We start from the raw sequence: 25066 nt of genomic DNA on the forward strand, positions 1-25066 counted from the left end.
TACTCCTTCGCCATTTCTAACCCGATTTCGATTCTGTTTGCTTTATGTGATGGCACTAGGTAAGGGCTTCAAAAGTTCTACACAGAATTTTGACCTTTGACTTCTTTGACCTTGATTTTTGACCTGTATTGTACATTTTGCTACAAAATGCTACTCCTTCGCCATTTCTAACCCGATTTCGATTCCGTTTGCTTTATGTGATGGCACTAGGTGAGGGCTTCAAAACTTTTACACAGAATTTTGACCTTTGACTTCTTTGACCTTTGACCTTGATTTTTGACCTATATTGTACAATGGCTACAAAATGCTACTCCTTCGCCATTTCTAACCCGATTTCGATTCCGTTTGCTTTATGTGATGGCAGCAGGTGAGGGCTTCAAAACTTTCTACACAGAATTTTGACCTTTGACTTCTTTGACTTCTTTGACCTTGATTTTTGACCTGTATTGTACATTTTGCTACAAAATGCTACTTCCGGCGGGGACATATATTACGCACCGCGTAATTTCTACTTTTCCTTGTTATATCTTACTTTAATATACCTTCATTGTTTGATTAAATAGCAAAATTTCAAATTAATGAGGGAAAATTGTTAGTCCGGGGGACTTTGTTATAATGGGAGTTGCCTGTATCTCTGATATGAAGGTACAATACATGTAAATAGGCCCTATTAAGGTGAGTATAGTAAAAAGTGAATAATATAATACTTTGCTGTGAATAAGCACCTGTAGTTTATTTCAAAAGTGTTCTTGTACCAAAGGATCATGATGTTACCTTGAAATCATCAGACAATCTCTTTATTTCCCACTCTCTCTGCCTCATTTTGTGAAATTAGGCCTCTTGTTGGGTACACAAGATCCTTGGCTGTGAAGTATAGCAGCACTGTTACATTGTATTCAGTATCTTAACCCGTTGAGGACGGGCAAATTTTGCTAAACATGCATTTCCCATAGACCCCTGCCTAAGTATACTCAGGACTCATCCTCAATGGGTTAAAGTGTACCCATACCTTGGAAATGGAAGTTTTGCATGTCCAGCTAGAATACACAAAAAACAGCTACAGTTCACCTGTGATAGCCCCTGAAAGTATACAGATTTTGATGGATCAATCAGTAGTGCGATCATTTGATTGAAAGAATCGGGTGATTGACTAGTAAGTTTCAAGTCATTTTTGTTTTTGTATACTCTTTAGAATTTGCACTTAAACTCCAATAAATAGAAATCAAAGTGACAAAATATTCAAATATTTTGCAGAGGGCATGTCTTAAGTACATTCTACAAATATAGCAAATATAATACTCAGGGTATTGATACACTTTAAGCGGTTGGGGACAGATTGATTTTGCTATAACACGCATTTCCTAAAGACACCTGCCCGAGAATTTTCTGGACTTGTCTTCAACAGGTTTTTTGACAGCTATCACTATTACATGTGTGAGTAGGTAGATCACTAGTTTTGTGTGTTTGCCTTTCAGACTAAGCTTCATTTGTAAAGATAAATACATGCATTGCCTTTGGTTGTGATAACATGACCATTAGGGTTCTTCATTACAACCCCCCCCCCCAAAAAAAAAAAGAAAAGTACCATGGGTTAATTTCCAGTACGCATAAAAAAAGAAAAAATATCATTTTGGGCCAACTTGATTGAAAATTTTGTATTTTATTAATCTATTTATTATTATTTATCTATTTATTTTAATTTTATTTTCATCTATTTATTTATGTTTTATGTATTTTTTTTTTTTGGGGGGGGGGGGCTTTGTAGTGATTTCTGACCAAGTTAACTTTTTAGCTCACATGAGCTATTGTGGACGTTCAGCATCTGTCATGTGTTTTCTGTCGTCTGCTGTGCATTGTGTGTGAACTTTTACACATTTTTAGCTTCTTCTCCCAAACCCCGTGATGAATTTTCATCAAACTTGTTTCTATACATACAATGTACGCTTGATGTTGAAAGCACAATATTACAGATGTAAGTGGTGTTTTCAATAGCCTTTATAGAGCTATATTTTCAAATCGATTACGAACGGTCATTGCTTTCCAGTTCATATCTTTGCTTCTACCCTTTATATGGTCCTTCCGTGTTGCTTGCCTCTGTTAAGCATTAACTGCTACCAGCTGTTTTCTTACCTTTATATTTGTAGGAACTGTATATGGCATTACTGATTGTGGACTGAGTCTCACTGGGGACAACTTCAATGTGACAGCCAGATAGAATGCAGTTGGAGGGGAAAATGTGACGTATATACTTAAGAGAGGCTATTCAAAGTAAGTGAGCCTTCATGGCAGTTTTGCGTGTTGGACAGGTCTTAACAATTAAATTTGTTTGTTTGCTTTTGTTTTCACACTGATATCTGGTCACACAAAATGCCTGAAAATTTCCACACCATAAAAATGTCCACTTTTACAGTAAGTGTAGTCTTACAATTAAGTGCCACACTGTGTGCATTGTGACCTTGATAGAGGAAGCTCAGACAAATAGAGATAGTGATTTTATATATATTGTGGCGGGCTTTTCGATGGCTTTTTAAGGTCGTTTGTTTGTTGTGTGTATCGCCCTTTTGAGTTGTTGTTTGTTTGATCGTCGTCGAGGGCGCACTGTCGCCACTACCACAGAATATAATATGACCGAGAATTACTAGTGTAGATGTTGTGTGTTTACCAGAAAGATTGATCAACTCCGTGGGCGAGATGTTAAGCCCACATGTCCGAGCGGTAAAAACATATACGGAGTTAATCGACCTTTCGGAAACTAATAGTCTCGGTGGGGATGAGTTCTTAGGTCAAAGTATATGACCGAGGAGGGAAGATGGAATATTCAAGGAGAGGAATATATGTGTAGTGTGTGTGTGTGTGTGTGTGTGTGTGTGTGTATGTGTGTGTGTATGTAGTAGATGTGTAGTAGTAGTAGTAGTAGTAGGTGTGTATGGGTTGTGTGGTTGTGTGAAAATAGAAACTAAGTCAAGTGAGTCGTACACAGAAACAAAGAAAGACACAAGGTTGTAGTACTCAGATTTCAGGTTCAACAAAAACAAAAATCAAAGTTTAATCTTTCTTTTACAACATTTCAATATCGCCACTGTTACATACTCATTTATTAATGCATGCCTAAGCCAATTCGTAAATTCTATTACCGAACCATGCATACACTTCGTTTTGATTGTACGTGTGAATAAGTTCTTCTATTTCCCCTTAGTTTCTGACTCGCCAGAATCCCTAACATGACATCTCATGAAACTAATACAAAGCATGTCTCTAACTCTTTTTGAATTTGCCGAAAGATCCCTAAGTTGAAATTTTACATGGGGACATAAGGGGGGGGGGTGTAGTTGAGATGTAGAGGAGTGAGCAGATGCTCGATACTTGGAGTAGAACTCCAAGAGTCTCCTCGATCTACATAAGGGGATGGGGGAGAGAGAAAGAAAGTAGTGTGTTGAGGAGTGAGCAGAGAGTAGCTCGTTACCTGGAGCAGGACTCCGGGAGTCTCCTCTCGATCTAAAAATTTCTCCTGCTTATATACTCTTAATGCGGACGTCGCGGGAGACACTACGCGGAGGTAGCTACGGTATGCGCTAAGCGCTGAACTTGTACACTCCGTAGATTTTGTGCTAGTTTGACGTCGCAAATCTCTTACTATCTCGACAACTATCACTTTCCATAACAAAAAATCTGCATCTTTATAAATTGTGAGTTATTTACTAAATGACCAGATAGGGGAGACCCAGGAGAGTTGAGCCACTTTTTACATAATTTGTCATATTTCCCCCTAATTGCATATTGGGCTGATGATTTTCTTATGATTGGAAGTTAGGATCATATGTCATAATCCAGTTTTGTTAATTATACGGAAGGTGATTGCATTTCAGAATAAGAGCCCGTTCAAAAAAAGATGTCAAATGGCACAAGTCTCCTGTAGGACGAGGAGAGTTGAGCATACCCGCAATGAGAGTTGAGCCACCCATGGGAGAGTTGTGCCACACTGTACTAAGGAGTGGGAAAGTGGTATATCTCGTGTGGATGGGCCCGCATAAATACATTTAATGTGCTGTTCTTATCGAATATCACTATTTTGTAAATTGAAATACAATGACTCTAACAGAGAACTATGATTTTTTTTTCAGATAGAAAGAACTTCAAGATGGGCTTTCCAAGTTGCAGACATATTGATGATGTCATCGAAATGTTCTTACTTTAGAGTTGGCTACCTGGGGCCGACAATCAATAACTTTAAAACACTTCCATGACATATGCTCCGGCACGAATTGCTAATGTTGGAGCTTACACAAACCCTTACCCCTACCCTCTAACCCTAACCCTAATCCAAATCCTTACCCTGCTCTGACCCAAAAACTCAATCATACCCACGAGGCTCACTCTCTCTTCGGAGAGATATTAATGTCAGAGCAATAATTGTCGGCGGAGCATAATATGTCGTGTCACCCTTTAAAACACATTCATCAACACAATAACTTCTTTGAGAAATCATTACTCATAAAGACAATAATTGAGTAAGCCAAAACCATTGGCAGTCTAATTAAAACTTTAAAACAACATTAAAACACAACTGATAATTATAACCCTTACTTAGATCTTACAATGCTTTTCAGAGCTCTCTCAAACAGATATGCAACCTTGAACAGGAGATAAAGATTGTAGTGCGTGGAAATTAATATGACATTTTGTTTCATTTAGCTCACGTCAGCTTCAGGCTATGCTATTGATATTTATGTATCATCCTCTTTGTTGTGAATTTCAATTTCCATGGGGTTTCATTCAACGTCTAAAGACAACAAGGGGCCACAAAACTCTCCAGAATTGCCTGAATACAGTCACATCTTTTCCAGTCACATCCTTTCAAATTTCAGACGATGATATCATATTGTTAACAATATCTGCTCAAAAAATGTAGTCCCATGAACAACTTGGCAAAACAATACAAGATAACAAAATGACCTCAACAAATGATTTGTTAGATTCAACGAAATGCAGAATACCATGATTGCAGTGTGAACCAACACAACTTTAACAATAATGACACAACAAATGATGGTGTCCTTCACTCTTAGAAAAAATGTGCTGATTAGAACCTCTTCTTGTCCCGTATTTAAGATTCTTTATAGACCCTTTTTGTATAGGGTTCTATAAAGAACCCTATACAAAAACGGTCATTTTTCTGTTTATCCATGTATCTCTTGAGTGTCATTCGATATACACCAAATGCTCGAGCGGCAGCTCGAACACTGTTCAACTTTTCAACTGCTTTTGCTCCTCGCTGGAGCAATGCTGGATCACTCGCACGGCCTGATGTCCTTTTGTATATTTGTGGCATTGTCTGAAAGAAAAGTAAAAATTTGTATAAATAAGATAATGGTAAAAGGAGAGTTGAGCCATGGATCATGTCTCCTCATGACGAGTGGCTCAACTCTCCAAAGGTCGGCCATTTTTGCATGTGACTTAAATACCACTAGAGCAGTTGCATCATATTTAACCAAAAACATAAGAAATAATCAACGATGCAGAGGCTACGCGTTGCCCATATTGCGACCAAAGTAACTGCTAGTATATGAATAATAAGAAGGGTCTTACCTCTAACTCTCAAATCCACTTTTCAGCGCGATATTTGGTTTTCCTTTCACAAAATCTCCCATGAGGTACCATGGATCTTGTTGACTTAACTGGAAAGAAAGTTATATAATACACTACCAGCAGAGGGAGTTTTAACTTTTTATCTAAAGTGCAAGTGTGAGATTTTGGGGGTGGATCAACTCTCCTTGTGGCTCAAGTCTCCTGGGTCTCCCCTACATATAACAAACCAAATTTCTCTAATATTGACCAGAATCGACAAAATAGCAGTAATTTTCACACACGGAGGATCCAAATCACACGCTGACGTGGCTACGTCATCACAGCGATGCGAAGCCAAAGCTCGCATCCAAACTTACATCAATTTGCGAGTTAACTTCCGAAGAATAATAAAATTCACTTCTATCACCAAAAACTAATTCATATATCAGTAATTGCAACTTATTTTTCTCAGATATGGTGAATTTAGGAAATTTGGATATGAATTAAAATAATGGGCCAAAATATCGATGATAACGTACGAGGGAAGGTCTACAACCCTGAATGAACACTACGCGGTACGCGCATCTATCGGCTATGTTTTGGATCGTTCGTAAAGGACTTAACATCGTCTTCAAACTCCATATTCCTTCATATTTCTGTCGCATGGGGTAAGTTACCACTCAAATGTTCGCTACTCATACTAAATCCCTCAATTACCAATATTCCTGGCCGTCAGTTCATAACAAACGGGTATTCCCTACATTCTTCAATGCCTTAAAGAATGTATGAAGTTGCTGAATGCAAAGTGCAATACAGTAACCGTTTCTATACTAGTAGAGGACCGTAACGAGGTTGGCTCGTTACACAGCCCTCCTCCCTCTGAAATGCGTCCTCGCATTTATAAGTTTTAAAATTCATCTGAACTTAACATAGGCCAATATTATACTTATAAAGTATTTCTTCGAGGAGACAATTTGTGGAAGTGTAGAATCTAGGACACTTCATTTATTTCCAAAATATAAAATACAATCATAACAATATCATCAAAGTTCCAACTTTGATCTGTAAAACATAAGCATTTGAAAGACATTAGCCTTTGCTTCCTGAATATGTGAATGTGGGTCCTATATACCCATCCAATAACAAACTCCTCTGAGTCACATCAAACACCAAAAACTACGCACACTCCAAAACAGTCATTTCATACCTAATATCCATAATCCATAAACTTCAAGTGAAAATGTGCGTCAAGATACTTACTTCAGGAAGCAACGGCTAATACTTACCAAATTAGCCATTCTATTCACCACATTCCGGTGATTATTTTGAGAACAAGTTTTGGTTTCCTCGAAGAAATTATTAATAATCTTAAACATTTAAAACACCAAACATCAATTTCAGTGGCGTTACAAATGATTCACATGCACTGAAGGATAGAAGAAAACAGAGACAGAAAGAGGAGAAGAGAGAGGAAGGAAAGAAGGAGAGAGAAAGATACGGTAGAAACATCTATCCTTCAGAGATAGATTCCATATATACACACCTCATGAGAATATAAACATGCACTGAATGATACAAGAAAAACAGAGAGAGGGTGAGAGAGAGAAAAGAAGGAAGTTACAAGAGTGAATAGGAAAGATAAAAGGTGAAGACAGATAGATACGGTAGAAAGATTCATGCATCATTCAGAGATAAATACATCGCATAATAAGAACACTGGACGTGCAGAGATCCACAGGCGCGGCAGGATGCGGAGAGAAAAGGGATCCGGCGAGAAACACGGAGCGTCAATCCTTCGGGGTCTGGGGCTTCGGGGTTGACGAGGGTGAAGTCGACGTCAGGCTTCGAGACTGGCGAAGGTAGAAGCGGCTCCGTTGCCACTTCAGTAGGTAGGCCGGCTGGCCTAGTCCATTGGAACAGCAACCGCAGTCGGGTTTGAAGTGCGCCGACTAGGATTATTTTTAATCGGCGAAATCAGGGTGGGGGTAGGGGAGGAGAAGGGGAGTTCCCGGGGTTGCTGGTTGCTGGTTGCTGGGGGGGGGGGGGGGAATGTAGGTTACTCAGAATTTCATCATTGTCGTCATCACTTGGATGGTCTGAAGTAACCCCTTCAATCAAGTGGGTATCTGATGGCGTCTCTTGCCATGGGGCTAGTTCTTCCCCTGTGTAGGGTTTGAGACGGTCGAAATGTACTATCTTTGGTTTGCTTCTGGGAGTGAGTTGAATGCGGTAAGTCACGTCAGAGAGTCGAGTGGTGACTCTGAATGGGCCTTCCCATCTGTTAGTTAGTTTGGGACTTACACCCTTCCTACGAAAGTCGTTCCGAAGCCACACAAACTGTCCGACTTTGAAAGTTTCACCTGACGTTTGCCTATCGTAATTTCTCTTCTGTCGTGTCATATTCGTTTTGGCATGTTTGGTCACCCGTGTATGGATGTCTTCCATACGGTCTCTAAGTTCGGCAGCGTAATCTGTGCGTAATTCAGGGGCAGAGTGTTGTGCTACCAGTTCTATGGGTTGGGTGACCTCGCGGCCAAACATCATCATATTCGGGGTTTCTTGAATTGTCTCATGAACAGTGCCTCTATAGGCAGCGGTGGCAAATGGGATATAACGATCCCAGTCTTGCTGGTGTTCAAGAGGGTCGATCATCGTGGCTAGCATTCCTAACAGTGTCCTATTGAAACGTTCTATCATTCCGTCTGACTTCGGATTGTACGGAGTAGTTCGTGTATTCTTATCTCCTATGAGCTTACAGACTTCTTGAAACAAATTCGACTCGAAATTACGACCTTGATCTGTATGAATTTCCTTCGGTACACCATATCGGCAGACAAATTCCTCTACTAACTTCTGCGCAACGGTATGCGCTTGTTCATCAGGAATGGCATAGGCCTCAACAAACTTAGTGTAGTAATCTGCTACCACCAAAATATACCTATTGCCATCATAGGTCAACGGAAGGGGCCCTAAAATATCTAATGCAATCCGCTCCATCGGACTGCCAGATTGTCTCTGTTGCAACGGTGCTCTTCGTTTCTTCCCATAAGTTTTCCGCCTACTACATGCGGTACATTGTCGAATGAAAGATCGACATCTGCTTTCATCCCGACCCAATAATAACGAAGCTGAGCGTTCTTTAGCGTTTTGGTAGACCCGAGATGTCCACCAAAAATTCCGGAGTGAAGTTCCTGTAAAACTTCATGTACCATAGATTTCGGCAAAACTAGTCTATCTCTAGTAGTCCTACTATCTTCCGATTCCCATTTCCGGAAAAGAACTCCATTACACATATGCAACTGTCCCCAATGACCTAACAACACTTTGGTCCTAAACGAGAGAGGAGACATTTCCTCCTTTGTCGGCTTAATTCCGCGTTCTAAAGCCTCTATGACTGGCCTTAGACTTGGATCATCTAGTTGAGCCTTCCTTATCTCAACAAAACTACCATCATCCGACAACTGAATAACACAAGTTCGACCAAAGTTTAGTTCGTTAGTTTCAAGTTCACAGTCAGTTTCTCTACCACATTGTGTACAAGGTCGTCTTGAAAGTGCGTCTGCATTGGCGTGGCTGCGACCAGCCCTATGAACTATCTCAATGTCATACTCCAATATAACCTCAAGCCATCGGGCTAGTTGGCCCTCAGGTTGTTTGAAGTTGGTGAGCCATCGCAAGGCTCCGTGGTCAGTTCTCACTTTGACATGTCTACCGTAAAGGTACTGTTTGAAATGCTTCAAGTAAGTGACTACTGCTAGTAATTCCCTACGCGTGACGCAGTAGTTACGTTCGGCTTTACTCAGGACTTTGCTTCCGTAAGCGATAACCCGTTCTTGTCCATCCAAGACTACAGAAAGTACCCCACCGATACCGTCTTTACTCGCATCAGTGTCAATGATCAATTCTCCTTCTAAAGTAGGGTACGCAAGGATGGGAGTAGTTGTTAGTCTATTCTTCAGTTCATCGAATGCGTTTTGACAAGCGAGACTCCATTCGAACCGCCCGGCACGTTTCTTTTCGGTTAACTGGTGAAGAGGTTTCGCAATAGAGGCGAAGTCCTTGACAAAGCGTCTGTAATACGAGGCTAGCCCAAGAAAGCTTCTGACTTCTTTGACGTTTGTTGGTGTTGGCCAGTTTTTGATTGCCTCGGTTTTCTCTGTCTGAGTCGATATTCCTAGGTTCGATACTTCGTGCCCAAGGTAAGACACCTTAGTTTTGAACAAGTGACACTTCTTTGGTTTCAGTTTCAGGTTTGCTTGTCTCAATCTCTGAAACACTTGTTTCAGTCTCGCGAGTTCCTGTGGTACTGAACTACCGAAAACGATTACATCATCTAAGTACACTAAGAGGGTTTCCCAGTGGAGTCCTCTCAAGACTTTGTCCATTAGTCGTTCAAAAGTGGCAGGGGCGTTACATAACCCGAAAGGCATGACGTTCCAAGCATAGAGCCCACCATCGGCTAAGAAAGCTGATTTCTGTTTTGCATCATCATCGAGCCCTACCTGCCAATAGCCGCTGGCTAAGTCTAAGGTTGAAAACCAAGAAGCGCCTGATAAGGCATCAAGTGTTTCGTCAATGCGTGGTAACGGATAAGCATCTTTGATAGTGGCAGCATTGAGTTGCCGATAGTCCACGCAAAATCTCTGCGTGCCGTCTTTCTTACGTACAAGAACTATGTTTGATGACCAGGGACTATCTGCTGTTTCTATTAGCCCTTTGTCCAAAAGTTATGATACTTGTCGTTTGATCTCAGTCCTTTGACCGAATGGATGCTTCCTAGGTCTTTGTCTAATGGGATGTTGTCTTCCCGTGTCAATGCTGTGTTTGACAAGATTGGTCCTGCCAATATCATTCTCTCCTTGCGAGAAAACATCGTGAAATTCAGTTAACAGATTTGCTACATCCTTGTGATACTGGTGAGGAAGTTCCTCAGTGCTTCTTTCTAATAGATCTCGCAAGTGTTCTGGTACTTCATCAGAGTTTGCTACTACAGAGTTTGGAGTGGTCTCAATGTCATTCTCATCAACTACTGTTATCGTTCCCAAGTAAGTTCCTTTCTTGATTACTTTGTTTGAAGGTGAGGGATTGAAGATTCTCATTGGGACAGTTTCATTCCCTGTTCTGACCAAAGTACGAGCTACGATCAATCCTGACTTCGTTAGATGGTTCTGAGCATCGCCTACTTCCACAATTCCAAACTTATTCGGCCTGAGTTTGTCTTTGACAGTTCCCTTGATAAGAACCTCATGTCCCGCTGGGACGGTAACAGTCTCTGTTGTACTAATACGACAGAAAAGTAATCCATCACACTCTCTTTCGCATTCAATGCTTCCCCATTTAGTTGAGAGCTCAAAAGTGCTGAAGTCTAACTTAGCTCCCATTCTACACAAGTTGTCAAGACCCAAAATTCCATCATTGCTAATGTCAGCGACTAGCAATCTAGAAATTCCACAAGTAGGGCCAATCTTCAATTCGAGTGTCACTACACCATCAAGGGGAAGAGGAGAGTTATCTGCTAACTTAGCATTTCTGTTTGGTTTCTGTAGCATAGGCCTGTCATTCAATGGGATATTCTCATACACCTGTCTGGAAATGTAGGAGTCCGAGGCTCCAGTGTCGACAAGAAATTTGTATTCCCTATCATGAATACATACTCTAACAAACAATCCATCACAATTTGCGGTATTAGGGGAAGAGTGAGTTTTCGGGGTTTCATTGTCTCTTTGTTTTGGTTGTCGGGCCAATTCTACTTTGTGATTGGCCGCGCCGTGGCCCTCATGGGCGGCCCAAATTGGTTTGACTGACGAATTTGTTCAGAGTTTCCCATGTGATCGTGTCCAGGTCGGTAGTTAGTCTGCACTTGCTGTCTCAAATCAGACTGTTTCTTGAAACAATTCCTCTCAATGTGACCTGGTTTGTTACAGTAGTAGCACACAACGGTTGTAGCCTGTTGGTTCTGATTAAGTCTATCATTTCGGTCACCGTTGTGCTGAGACATTGCGTGTCTAACCGCTTTTTCTACCGCTTGATCAATTGTTCTCTGCAAGTCTTTCTGACATTTTTGCTCTACATCTACGGCTCTGTTGTGCGTGGTCTTTTTCCACGAACGCTGAGATTCGGTTAGCAGAAATGTTTCAGTTGTTATTGCCGCTTCAATCATATTGTCCAAAGTCTTAGGTTTTGCGTGGAAAATCCCTGTTCGGATCTCCGGATTCTCGATAGCATCTGTGAAGTGGATCTTAGCTAGACGGTCAATTCCGTCCGAGTCAAAGTCTGGATAGGCCTTTGTAGTTAGTTCCCTAATAGCTCGTCCAAGCTCTTGGAAAGATTCGTTTGCTCGTCTCTTACGAGCACGAAGTTCAAGCAGGTAACTTTCAGCTTGTTTGGAGGACGAGAATCTCATTGACAATTTGGATTTCAAGTCAAAATATGTCCACTTGGTTGCTCTACGTTCGTTCAATAACCTAAGGGCAGGTCCCCTAAGACTAGCAGACAAGTATCTGACAGCTTCTTCGTCAGTCCAGTTGTTAATTGTTCGGCAAGATTCAAAGTGTGACTCATAGTCAGCCCAGTCCGTGGTACCATCATATTTGTCTGGCATAATGTGTGGGCGAGTAGAGAGACCATGTCCTGTTCGCGGTTCATTGTTAGTTGGGTGGTCTGTACGAGTGCTGGTTGGTTGGACAGTGTGAGTGCCAGTGTGAGTGACTTGTTCTACAGTCTCAGCCATTGGCTGATGTGTGGTAGCACTCAAGTTCTCAATTGGTTGTTGTGTGTGTTGGTCCTTGTCAAAGTTCAGCAATACTTCACTATCTAATGAAGATGTGTCAGTTAGTTCTTCAGAAGAGTTTGAACCAGCACGTTTACGCCTACTTCGTTTGTTCGTACGTTTGGTCAGAGCCATCATTTGTTCCATCAATTTCGTCAGTCTGGAAAGAATTCGAGTTTGCATGCCATGTCTCTTAGACTTAGATTTAGTCGATTTCCTAGACGCTTGTGTGGTTTCTGTGTCGGAAGAAGACTCACTAGACTCATTCTCTATTTTGGGATATTCTGTCAATTGTTCTGTTATTTCATCTCCTTGCCCCTCTATGTTGGATTTTTTTTTTCAAAGGATCCCACTCCTGACACCAAAAATTTGTGTGGCGGGCTTTTCGATGGCTTTTTAAGGTCGTTTGTTTGTTGTGTGTATCGCCCTTTTGAGTTGTTTGTTTGTTTGATCGTCGTCGAGGGCGCACTGTCGCCACTACCACAGAATATAATATGACCGAGAATTACTAGTGTAGATGTTGTGTGTTTACCAGAAAGATTGATCAACTCCGTGGGCGAGATGTTAAGCCCACATGTCCGAGCGGTAAAAACATATACGGAGTTAATCGACCTTTCGGAAACTAATAGTCTCGGTGGGGATGAGTTCTTAGGTCAAAGTATATGACCGAGGAGGGAAGATGGAATATTCAAGGAGAGGAATATATGTGTAGTGTGTGTGTGTGTGTATGTGTGTGTGTATGTAGTAGATGTGTAGTAGTAGTAGTAGTAGTAGGTGTGTATGGGTTGTGTGGTTGTGTGAAAATAGAAACTAAGTCAAGTGAGTCGTACACAGAAACAAAGAAAGACACAAGGTTGTAGTACTCAGATTTCAGGTTCAACAAAAACAAAAATCAAAGTTTAATTTTTCTTTTACAACATTTCAATATCGCCACTGTTACATACTCATTTATTAATGCATGCCTAAGCCAATTCGTAAATTCTATTACCGAACCATGCATACACTTCGTTTTGATTGTACGTGTGAATAAGTTCTTCTATTTCCCCTTAGTTTCTGACTCGCCAGAATCCCTAACATGACATCTCATGAAACTAATACAAAGCATGTCTCTAACTCTTTTTGAATTTGCCGAAAGATCCCTAAGTTGAAATTTTACATGGGGACATAAGGGGGGGGGGGGGGTGTAGTTGAGATGTAGAGGAGTGAGCAGATGCTCGATACTTGGAGTAGAACTCCAAGAGTCTCCTCTACATAAGGGGAGGGGGGAGAGAGAAAGAAAGTAGTGTGTTGAGGAGTGAGCAGAGAGTAGCTCGTTACCTGGAGCAGGACTCCGGGAGTCTCCTCTCGATCTAAAAATTTCTCCTGCTTATATACTCTTAATGCGGACGTCGCGGGAGACACTACGCGGAGGTAGCTACGGTATGCGCTAAGCGCTGAACTTGTACACTCCGTAGATTTTGTGCTAGTTTGACGTCGCAAATCTCTTACTATCTTGACAACTATCACTTTCCATAACAAAAAATCTGCATCTTTATAAATTGTGAGTTATTTACTAAATGACCAGATACATATAACAAACCAAATTTCTCTAATATTGACCAGAATCGACAAAATAGCAGTAAATTTCATACACGGAGGATCCAAATCACACGCTGACGTGGCTACGTCATCACAGCGATGCGAAGCCAAAGCTCGCATCCAAACTTACATCAATTTGCGAGTTAGCTTCCGAAGAATAATAAAATTCACTTCTATCACCAAAAACTAATTCATATATCAGTAATTGCAACTTATTTTTCTCAGATATGGTGAATTTAGGAAATTTGGATATGAATTAAAATAATGGGCCAAAATATCGATGATAACGTACGAGGGAAGGTCTACAACCCTGAATGAACACTACGCGGTACGCGCATCTATCGGCTATGTTTTGGATCGTTCGTAAAGGACTTAACATCGTCTTCAAACTCCATATTCCTTCATATTTCTGTCGCATGGGGTAAGTTACCACTCAAATGTTCGCTACTCATACTAAATCCCTCAATTACCAATATTCCTGGCCGTCAGTTCATAACAAATGGGTATTCCCTACATTCTTCAATGCCTTAAAGAATGTATGAAGTTGCTGAATGCAAAGTGCAATACAGTAACCGTTTCTATACTAGTAGAGGACCGTAACGAGGTTGGCTCGTTACAATATATATATTTTTTATCGATTTTTTTTAAATTGATTTTATATATATATATATATATATATATATATATACATACATATACAACAGAGGAATGCAGGGAATGCATTAATAGCCAATCTTGATTTAATGAATAATCCGAATTTTCGAGGAACCTTCCTCTTCTTCAGGGATGACAGTGCGAATATTCACAATGATTATTAAAGGGACTAGGGAGGAGTGTTGGAACCCAAAATGCAAAAGTGCTATTTCATGAAGTGAAACAGGCAAAAACAAGGACCAATGCCTATGAAAGGACTAAGCAATGAAAAAGAATCGATGAAAAATACGGCATTATGAAGATATCTATGATTTTTTGAAGAGCGTTACATATTGTAACGCTTGTCAAAATCACGGGGGGTCGGCTTAGAGGCTCTCCGTTCAAGTGTTGTTTTTGCCTCCCTCTTTTGTCCGATTTTGGCACAGCGTTAATGTACTGTATTGCCTTCTCCTCGGCGAAAAGCAAGCCCAAGATATCGCCGCGATTGCGAGGCGAAACCCGGGTGCCTGTTCACTGGCTAGCGAGCGTTATCGGTGCATTTCCCGGCATCCGCCCGGCAGCTAGCTAGCACGGGTCCGCTTGAACTCTGATCTGCTGGCTGCGTATAAATACCATCCACACTAACAATGGAGCCGCAGGAGGAGAGCGAGAGATCTGTCTCCAAGAAGAGGAAGACCATGAAAACCAGTGACAGAGTATGGAGATGGTGACAGAAAAATAAAATGTAGAGTCCCAATTCCCCTCAAGACACTAGAAGATAAGGGGCTGAACGACAGAGATGTCATTTCACTTCGGCTGGATCGGTAATAAATTTGTGAAACTCGGAAGACCTCATAGAGTTCAGTGTGAGTAGGACCTATAACAACTGTTACAGTGTTAGTGTTGTTAGTGTAACATTAATTGATAGAGATGTCACTTAGAGGATCTACACACACTATTGGCCTACTATTTAGTAATACTGATAGTAGGCCTAGATTAGCAATTTTGTTAGGTGTCCTATCCCCTATGCCACACCCTAACATTTTTCTATTAAACTAAAGTAAAAGATATACTTATAGGCCTATCAGAGTTTGCCTGAGATTTTACTCACATATGTGGAGAAAGGCTACATGCAGATTCACAAAAAGGTGTATTCAGAATGCGATTGAGGTATGGTAGGTATCCTAGACCTATGTATTTTGAGACCCATAATTTAATGACATGAAAGTAGAATAGGGCAACATAATCCAGAATACGGTAAAATAGGAATTCGCGTATCTACATGCAAAACACTTTATTAGCGTGCCATTTCTTAATGTGAACAGCGATTTATGTGTAATTAATAGAGAAGCACATTTCAAAAAGGAGAAATGTTGAGCCAAATTTGGGATGTCATTCATAGGCAAAAAAATTTCCAGTTATGGTAACTATACACAGCCCAGTCGCTGTACGTACGTAGCGACAGGATTCGCACAGTGTACTTACAGCGTGTGGTCGGGCTACAGCTATAAAATGGCAGAGAAAAAGGGCCTCGGACTAGGAGTGGTAGACGCTGTAAGTACGCTGTGCGAATCCTGTCGCTATGTACCTACGTACAGCAACTGGGCTGTGTATAGTTACCATAACTGGAAATTTTTTTGCCTATGAATTACATCCCAAATTTGGCTCAACATTTCTCCTTTTTGAAATGTGCTTCTCTATTACACATAAATCGCTGTTCACAGTATTAAATGGCACGCTATTTGTGTTTTGTATGAAAATATGCGAATTCCTATTTTACCGTATTCTGGATTATGTTGCCCTATTCTACCTTCATGTCAAATTATGGGTCTCAAAATGTCGAAATAAGAAAGTTACGACACTCATCAGAACTGACGTTTGTTACAAATTGGCGATAGGCGAGAAATCCAATTTTACGAAACGACACTGAATGAATGAAAGTGTCAGCGAATCTGGTAACTCTCGGTTTTTACAAAATACTTTGAGGCTGACTCAACTGTGTATATGTTGTCATCACAGCTATGATCGGACCAAAAACGTGAATTCACATGTTTGGTAAGGTACCTTGTTATTGTCTCCGGTACACATGGCATTGCAAAAATGTTGATTGAAGTGTATCTATTGTGCGTACATACATAAGTGGCTAATGGCGTATATGCATTGTGGCGCAGTTCACTCGGTCTCTATAGTGTAGTGGTTAATGGTGTATGCTTTGTAGCACAGTAGGTGCTAATTGTGGAGAAAGGTCTGTCAGATATTATTGTGGGTATCTTTTGTAGGGCAACAGCCAGCATCGCATTCAAGGACCATCCTGACTAGGCAGCTCAGTGAAGCCAGTGACAGCCCCTCTGGTCAGTTGAGACCAGCCCTCCCAGCTACCCAGCTTGATGAAGCCAGTGAAATTCCCTCTCGTCAGTTTTGACCAGCTACCCAGCTCGGTGAAGCCAGTGACATCCCCTCTCATCAATTGAGACCAGCCCTCCTAGCTTACCAGCTTGATGAAGCCAGTGACATTCCCTCTCGTCAGTTTCGACCAGCTACAATGTAGCCTATACCCGGCTTGGTGAAGCCAGTGATGTCCCCTCTCATCAGTCGAGACCAGCCCTCCCAGCTTGATGAAGCCAGTGACATCCCCTCTTGCCCATTGAGACCAGCCCTTCCGTCGGTACAAAAGGTTTGTACAAAATAACTTTAATTACCTGGTACTATTTTAATACACCTAGATCCAACAACTGTTTTGAACCTGCAAATGAAAGTTAATTTGATATTTAGTACACAAAACATCAATAAATTGTTAGATAACTCTGTGTTCTCAAACGATGCTGTTCTTATTCTTGCTGTAATTTAACTTATAACATTTTTTTTTTAAAACCCAAAGCTGTGGTAGTGGTTAATAAGATTATGGTTGTCTTGATCATTACTTTTAGGGTTACAAGTTACATAGTTTGTACATTGCAGCCACTAGGCCTACGTACTATATGATTGTATGTGGAATTATACAGACCCCCAAATCCCTTGCATGTGGCTGGATTGAAAGACATCATAGGCCCGATGTGAGGTTGTACACACAACATATAAATAAATAGGGCCTACTTTGTAGATGGGTAATTCCATGAAGTTGGGGCAGTGTCCATGTATGTAGCATCGTGATATTGACAAAATACATGTCAGCATAACTCAATATCAATTATGCTATACATTTATTGTTTGTAGGCTTTACATTTGCATTGAGGCCACACATTTTCCTGGAAATTTTGTGCCATTCAGACTCAATTTTAATGAAGTTATTAAACAATATGTAACACTGTGTCCTGGAGCATCATGACATGTCCACGTAGCATCGTGATATTTTAAAATTTGGTCCAAAGAGACAAATTATGGCAATGAGCTTGACCAAAATTTGATGCAATATGCATATTTACAAGGTATGAATAAGATAGCTAAATATCTCAAATTTCCTGTACACAGTTTCAATTTTAAAAGAAAATTACAAAATGTATCACGATGCTATGCGGTGTCCTTTTTTGTGTAAAACTGTGGAAAGGAGAGTTAAGATATTTAGCTATCTGACTAATCTAGTAATTATGCATATTATATCAAATTTTGGTCAAGCTAATTGCCTTAATTTGTCTTTTAGGACCAAATGTTTACTATCACGATGCTACATGGACACGTCACGATGCTACAGGACACCATTACATATCGTTTTAATAATTTCATCAAAATTGAGTCGGAATGGCACAAAATTTCCAGGAAAATGTATGGTCTCAATACAACTGCAAAGCCTATAAACAATACATGTATAGCATAATTAGTATTGAGTTATGCTAAAATGTCACACTTCGTGCCCCAACTTCACAGAATTACCCAGATGCACAATGAGAGGCTGAGGTCATCCCGTCGTCATGTGCAGTGTCAACTCATCAAAAATTTGGCTAGGGTCTCTGTAGGTCTTATTTTCCTTTTTGCTATTTAAGTTCTACAGTAGACAGTCTATTTCTAACATATTTCATGGAGTTTTCTCTGTTGCATGTATGTGAGCACTACAAGATAAAGCTACCTGGTAGACTCTACACTGAAATACATGGGATAGCAAGTTCTGTAACTAAATTTACAGATTGGTGAAGAACTAACGGGACTATCCTAATTGTAAGTCAGTGTTAATGCCTTTCATTGTGTCTGATATACAGATGAACTCCAGTCCAGATGCCCCTGTGAAATGGAAAAAGGACAAGTTCATGAATGCCGTTGCCTTCTCCAATTAGTTGTGGAGGAAAATGCTACTCTGAGGAAAGGACTTGGGTCAAATTGAAGTGGATCAAAACCTGGTGAGAGTGCTGACAGATATTGATTTTATCAGAGCCTGGGCAGATGTAAGGAGATAACAGGTTACTGTAAAAGTGGATATTTTAGCGCGACTAATTTTTTGCGGTCGGCGGGGTAAGAAGAGTTTCGCATGTTTATAGTTCCGCGTAATCAAGACATCAACTACTTGAACAAATGGCGAGCAAAAATACTCGCATGCTTTTATTTTCGCGCTAGTTTCGGCTTACGCGAAATGCATGAAAATGTCAACCAACACCGCAAGAAATTTCCACTTTTACAGTAGATGATGAAGACGTCCCTTTGGCATGCATATTAGGGAATTTTTTATGTAAATATCATAAATAAAATGAGCTATTTTCATTGGACTTTCAGCATATAACATAATTGCTTTCATCAGTACTAAACTTGTCATTGCTTGAATGATAGTCTTTAAAGAGAATATTTACTATGTGTATTACTGAATAGTTAATTGAGTCTATATGAGTAGTAAAATAATTTTTCATTGTAAATGTGTAGTAGTTACTTTATTACCAACATTCAGTCATTAGATGAGAGATCAATAGAATGTGCTTGTTAGCCTCTATTGCAGTGGAACAGCTAGCATCACATCCAAGTGCCATCACAGATATCCAGGTTGTTGAAGCCAGTGACACCCCCTCTCGCCAAATAAGACTGCCTCTTCTAGGCTACGCAGCTCGGTGAGACCTGTGACGTCCATCTCGCCAGTGGAAAACAGCCCTCTCTGCCACCAAGCTCAGTGAATCCAGTGACATCCCCTCTCATCAATCAGAACCAGCCCTCCCAACTACTTAGCTCCATGAAGCCAGTGACATCCCCTCTCATGTTCTTCTTTGTGGCTGGCAAATGTTTGAAATCTGAACTTGGCTGACTTCAATATCATAATTATGTTGAGTGCATCCAAGTGATGGCAATGATAATAGCTCTGACACCAGTTCTTCCTGTAAGCCTACTGTCAATTTATGCCTTCATTGTGTATTATAGCAAAAGACATGTTAGTAATGAAAAAGCTGCACCTTTGTACCAGGATTGTTGGGGATTCTGATAAATGCACATTGAACATGAATAACATCAATTCCAATCATAGACTACATTCATGTGATGGCAGCGATAACTGATATGACACTACATTTATATCTCTGAACTCTCTATTTCTGTCTTTCCTGTGAGGTAACAACAAACATGTTAGTACTCAAATGTGTGAATCAGAATGATACAGTGAATTGATTGCCTGGAAAATTTGTTCTTGCCCCATGTAGCAAGTAGGGAAAATAAATCCTGTAAACTCCTAAACTGCATGTGCATTAAACTGTTACTGGAAACTGAAAGGGCTGCAATATCCAGGCACAAAGAGTTTTGTCCTTTTTTTTTTCATTTGGTCTTTTTTCCCCCTGTGTTTCCCAGGTGTTTCAGAGGTGAAAAACTACAATTACTCCGTTACGATAAAATATTGCATCAGTGTTTTAAAGTGAACTTAAGCAGGGCTGTCATGCACAACAGTGTACATCACTGAAGGGCCTTTCGCACATTTCATTATTGCTCTAATTATTATTATTATTACTACTACTACTATTGTTGTTGTTGCTAATTTTTTATTACTATCATCATCTTCATAATGATTATTATCCTCATCATTTATGTGATCACTGATATCATGCCATGTGTTACATTCAAGTGGCACAGCAGGTCCTACACAGTAGCATTGTCCATCAGCATTTTGGAAGACACTTTTTCAGCACAAAATTTTGTGATAACTCTATCAAATCACATTATTATGAGGACAATATTTTTGTGGTAAATGGAGTTTGTGCCCTTGTAATATTCATTGCATTTATATTTTATGGCCAAAAAAAAAAAGTATGAATTTTGATAAACAAATGTGTTGGAAGTGCTTCAAACAAGATGTTCAGTTTTCATTCACATAGATATAAAAATACATTGTAATATACATTTTGGTAGGTCCCTACATGATGTTCTACTGATATAATTGTATATGCTCAAACCCTAAACCAATTGTGTTTTGACAATGCAATACGTAGAAGGTCTCCACACTGAAATAGTATAGTGTTCTTTGTACTTGAAGTCATTAACCCTGTGACATTGATTCTTGGACTTTCACTTCAATATTTTTTCCCTGCAAATGTGCAAGTTATTTGAAGGTGGTTGCATTTGTAAGGTTCTTTAATTTACATGTTATAGTATTATTATCATAATTGTTCAATATGATAGGAGTATAATGTGTAGATGCCCAAATTGACTAATGACAGAATGCTGAGCAGTTTCTTTTTTCTTTTTTTTTTCTGCAAATGATTACCTTACCTGTGTCAATTGGCAATCTTTGCTTTACAACTATTTCTATTATGACATTTTATATTTAAAAGATATAGGCCTACATGCAAGTAGCCAGCACAGATTTGTTATCTCTACATTGTATATCACATCACATTACTATGAGAGCAGTTTCTAAATACATGTAGCACATTTGCAATTAGAACCTGTGCTCATGATGCAACACCAAATGCAAATATACATGCAAAGATAAAAGAAAATGGAAGGTCAGTGTACCCTGGTACACACAACTTCTAATGTAGGTCCCATGTACACATGCAATTTATATGTGCACATGAAATTTGTATTTATGCATGGTAGTATAATGTAAGTGTAGGGATTTATTTTGAACATTTTATTATAAGTGTATCCCCCCTTCTGTTATTACAAGCTAGGTACCACCCCTCTACACATAAATACGTCAACCCACACATACAGTAGTACCGGTATTCACATCCACAGGCATCCACACACCCCACCTACAATTGTATCACAGACACACCACATATCACATGACATTTTCCACTCTTTCACTTCTCACCCATTGTTCCCTGTAATACTGAAATCATGCCTAAATCACCCAAGCCTGCACATCATTTACATATTATGAATATTTAGTTTTAACCTTTGTTTCTTTATTTGCATGTTCTGTTATGTTGATTTTGTGTATGCATGAATATTTATGTAACAACCCACATTTACATGTAAACCCATGCCAAATTATGTGAAGAATAAACTGGCTACAAGTTAGTTAGCCAGGGGACTCCTTCCAAGTAACACATGTGTGCTGCCCTAGTTTGCTTTTAGTGTGATGAGTGCTAGAGAGCTAAGTGAACCCTAGCCCTACATAAGTAATGTGTTAGATTTAAATTCACTGAAATATCACAAGAAGATATTACCTGTGTATACAGGCCTAATTGTTAAGCATCAATTTACCAATGAGAAAAAAATGTGTTTGGATGATAGAAACCTAATCAGGGTTCTAGATAAAAACTGAGTGAATGTTGTTGACCTATGTGGAAATAATTGACTTGAACAGATTATTCCTTGTGTCTTGATTTTCTCCTTGTATAGGTGAACAAGACATTGCATCATGCATGGTTGCATTGTACAATGTGTATGATAAATAGGAAAATGTATAAGATAGCCTCAGAAATTGTTGGATTGGTTATTAGACTATTACAGGTATCACATTATTCAGTCTAGAAGACTGAAAATGATCCGATCCCCAACATTTTTGTGTGTATCTGTGAAATAATTCCAATTAACCCTATTTATACAGAAAATAGGTAGGCCTAAGCCATTACCAATGACCAACTTTCTAACCTAGTATGTGCATGTGTCAATTGTGAAGAAAATCATCCACAATAAATGTTACAACTATTAAAGTCACATGAAATTACGAATACATGACAAGTTGTACCGGTAATAAAAATGAACTATTGGTTAGTTCCAATGCAAGTTTAGATATAACATTGTACCGGATACTTCGAATTCTCTGGCCTACTCGGTACTTGTGTTTCAAATCTTTGAAGAAAAAAAAAATGGGTTTGCCATGAAGATTGCATTGAATTGCATGTACATGTAATAACACAACCCGTTTGTGTTTCATGTAATAATTACATGAATTGTAAATTATTGTAAATTGAGATTTCGTTGATTTTTTTTTTCTACGTAGCCCGACCAGACGCCGTGCGAAGCACGGCAGTTACTGCGTACATGGTACCGACCTAGTACCTAGCGCTGGGCTGGCTGTGTCCGTCCTTACCCGGAAAAGTTTCTATGTACGTACACGCACAGCCCAGTCGCTGTACATAGCCCGCCCGGCGTCTGGTCGGGCTACGTATTACTGTACCGCATTCACCTATCCCGCTTTCGGTACTTCTCAACGAAGAATCTTGTAATAAATGGAGTTTGATGGCTTTTAGGATACGTAGCCTACCGAGTCTTCCGACGATAGAACTAGCTCTCATAATATCTTGGGAGAAGGACATGTGAATCAGAGAAGGAGGAGTCCTTTGATTTTAGGTTAGCGCTCTCATCAAATGAAAACACGCAAGATCGTACAGCAGCTCGAGCTTAGAAGCACTAGCACTGGATGGACACTGTGTATGATGATATGATGCGAGTTATGGCAAGTGAAGTGCGGCCAGCGCTCGCCGCGCCCATAGGCACAGCCAGCCGTAGAGCTAGCCACAATTGCTCTACGTATAACTACTAGTAGTTCCGCAGCTCACTCGGCATGTTGGCTTGATTTCGCTGTAAGTTGGCTTGATGTTCGCAGTCAACAAGCAGTATTCCGCAATTCAAATACGTATCGCCATCGTATCGAAGGGTCTTTTTCCAGAAAAGTATGTTTTGTTTTTCGCTTTTTAAAACATTTGAGAAGATTCCGATTTCCAAGATATTTTCACACATGTTAAGTTACATATCTACCTTTCATTTTAAACCCAAAGCACCTTCTCTTTCGCATGTTTTGCACAACCGAACACTCATCCCCAGTCCCTTTAAGAGTGAGGTGTTACTACCCTGCTAGCGCGCGCAATATGTGTAACCAAAACAAAAAATAATAGATAATAACAACAAACGCATGTTGTGCGCTTATGAGTGTCATACTCTACGTCATAATAGATAAGACGTCACACTAGGATTGCGCGCGCTGCACAAAAAGATCATGAGACATTAGTGAGGTTCACACCTAAGTCCCTTTACCTTAAGGTTTTCTAAACCTCGAGGTTTTGTAAACCACGAGGCACTAAACTACAAGTTAGCGTAGATGTAGACGCATGTAGTTTAGAAAACCACGACAAAACCTTAAAGTGAAAACTAAGTTTCGGTAAGTGCTCGAGAACCCGTCTAGCACCATTTCATTTTTGCTTGCAATATACCGAAAGAGTCCACTAAGAAACTTACCTGGCTGACGCGGTTTGCCGGAATGATGAGTCGTTTTGGAGTATTTTGAGAAAAATAATAATAGTAGGAAAACCGACTTTTATTCCAGAAGGCTCCAGACTAACTCGGTCTCGGGAAAAATTCGACCCTACTTCAGACAATTCACACGCAGTAAGTGATCGCCACATTCTACTGGCCACTGCATAATACCAAATGAGGCCTAACTGAATGGACAGGAAAGTGCGTGCTAACGTAATCCTGTACAAAACAAAACAAAAATGACAGCGCGCGGTCCTCAGTTGCTGAGACGCGCGGTCTTTGGAGTTTTTGTTGTTGTTTATCAAGCGCCTTTCGGCGCACACTAATTTTGCATGCGCGCAAAAGAGGTTTTTGATGCGCGCGTTGTAACAACTCGGACCATTACTGCGAGTAGCCAGAACACGAAGCGCTAGTTTATACAGGCCGCTCCCATAGGACAACACTGTACAATCAGAGGGACAACCATTATAACTCATCCCGCCGTCAAAGCGAAGTCGAGTTATCCCCGAGTCCGAGTTTAGCCTGACCCCGTTCGGGTAAGTTCTGAGACTGAACCTTTTTGGTTAATATTTCGCATTTTCGTCGTTATCCATCGAATATCTTGTAATAACATCGTTATCCTGCACATTTCCTAAGCATACGTTCACATTTGGGAGCGAAATTTGACAACTTTTGCAGGCGTACCAGAACTTTGTTTGGGCTTTAAGGCGAAGACACCACGACAACACCACAAGATTTCTTAGGGTGTTGTCGTGGTTTAAGCGCGTAGTTTAATGCACTTGTCAATGTAATGACGCACCCCACTACCCCCGGACATGGGTGCGTCATGGTCATTTTTTGACTGACCACACGGGGTTTTTGACGGACACCACAGTCACTTTTTTGACGGACATAACGCTGCAAGTGACGAACACCACA

At 40.2% G+C, this 25066-nt stretch overlaps 1 long non-coding RNA gene across 1 annotated transcript; it reads left to right on the forward strand.

Annotated features, from left to right (window-relative positions):
* Nucleotides 1–15125: 15125 nt before the first annotated feature.
* LOC139719194 (uncharacterized) lies at nt 15126–19583 on the forward strand. The gene is made up of 4 exons (XR_011710076.1): nt 15126–15411; nt 16825–17219; nt 18736–18873; nt 19461–19583. It is a non-coding gene; the product is annotated as an uncharacterized lncRNA (long non-coding RNA).
* The last annotated feature ends 5483 nt before the right edge of the window (nt 19584–25066 follow it).

This window comes from Diadema antillarum, unplaced genomic scaffold (assembly GCF_040938485.1).
Source record: "Diadema antillarum isolate AM-2024a unplaced genomic scaffold, OU_Dant_1.0 scf00000107, whole genome shotgun sequence".
Lineage (NCBI taxonomy): Eukaryota > Metazoa > Echinodermata > Echinoidea > Diadematoida > Diadematidae > Diadema > Diadema antillarum.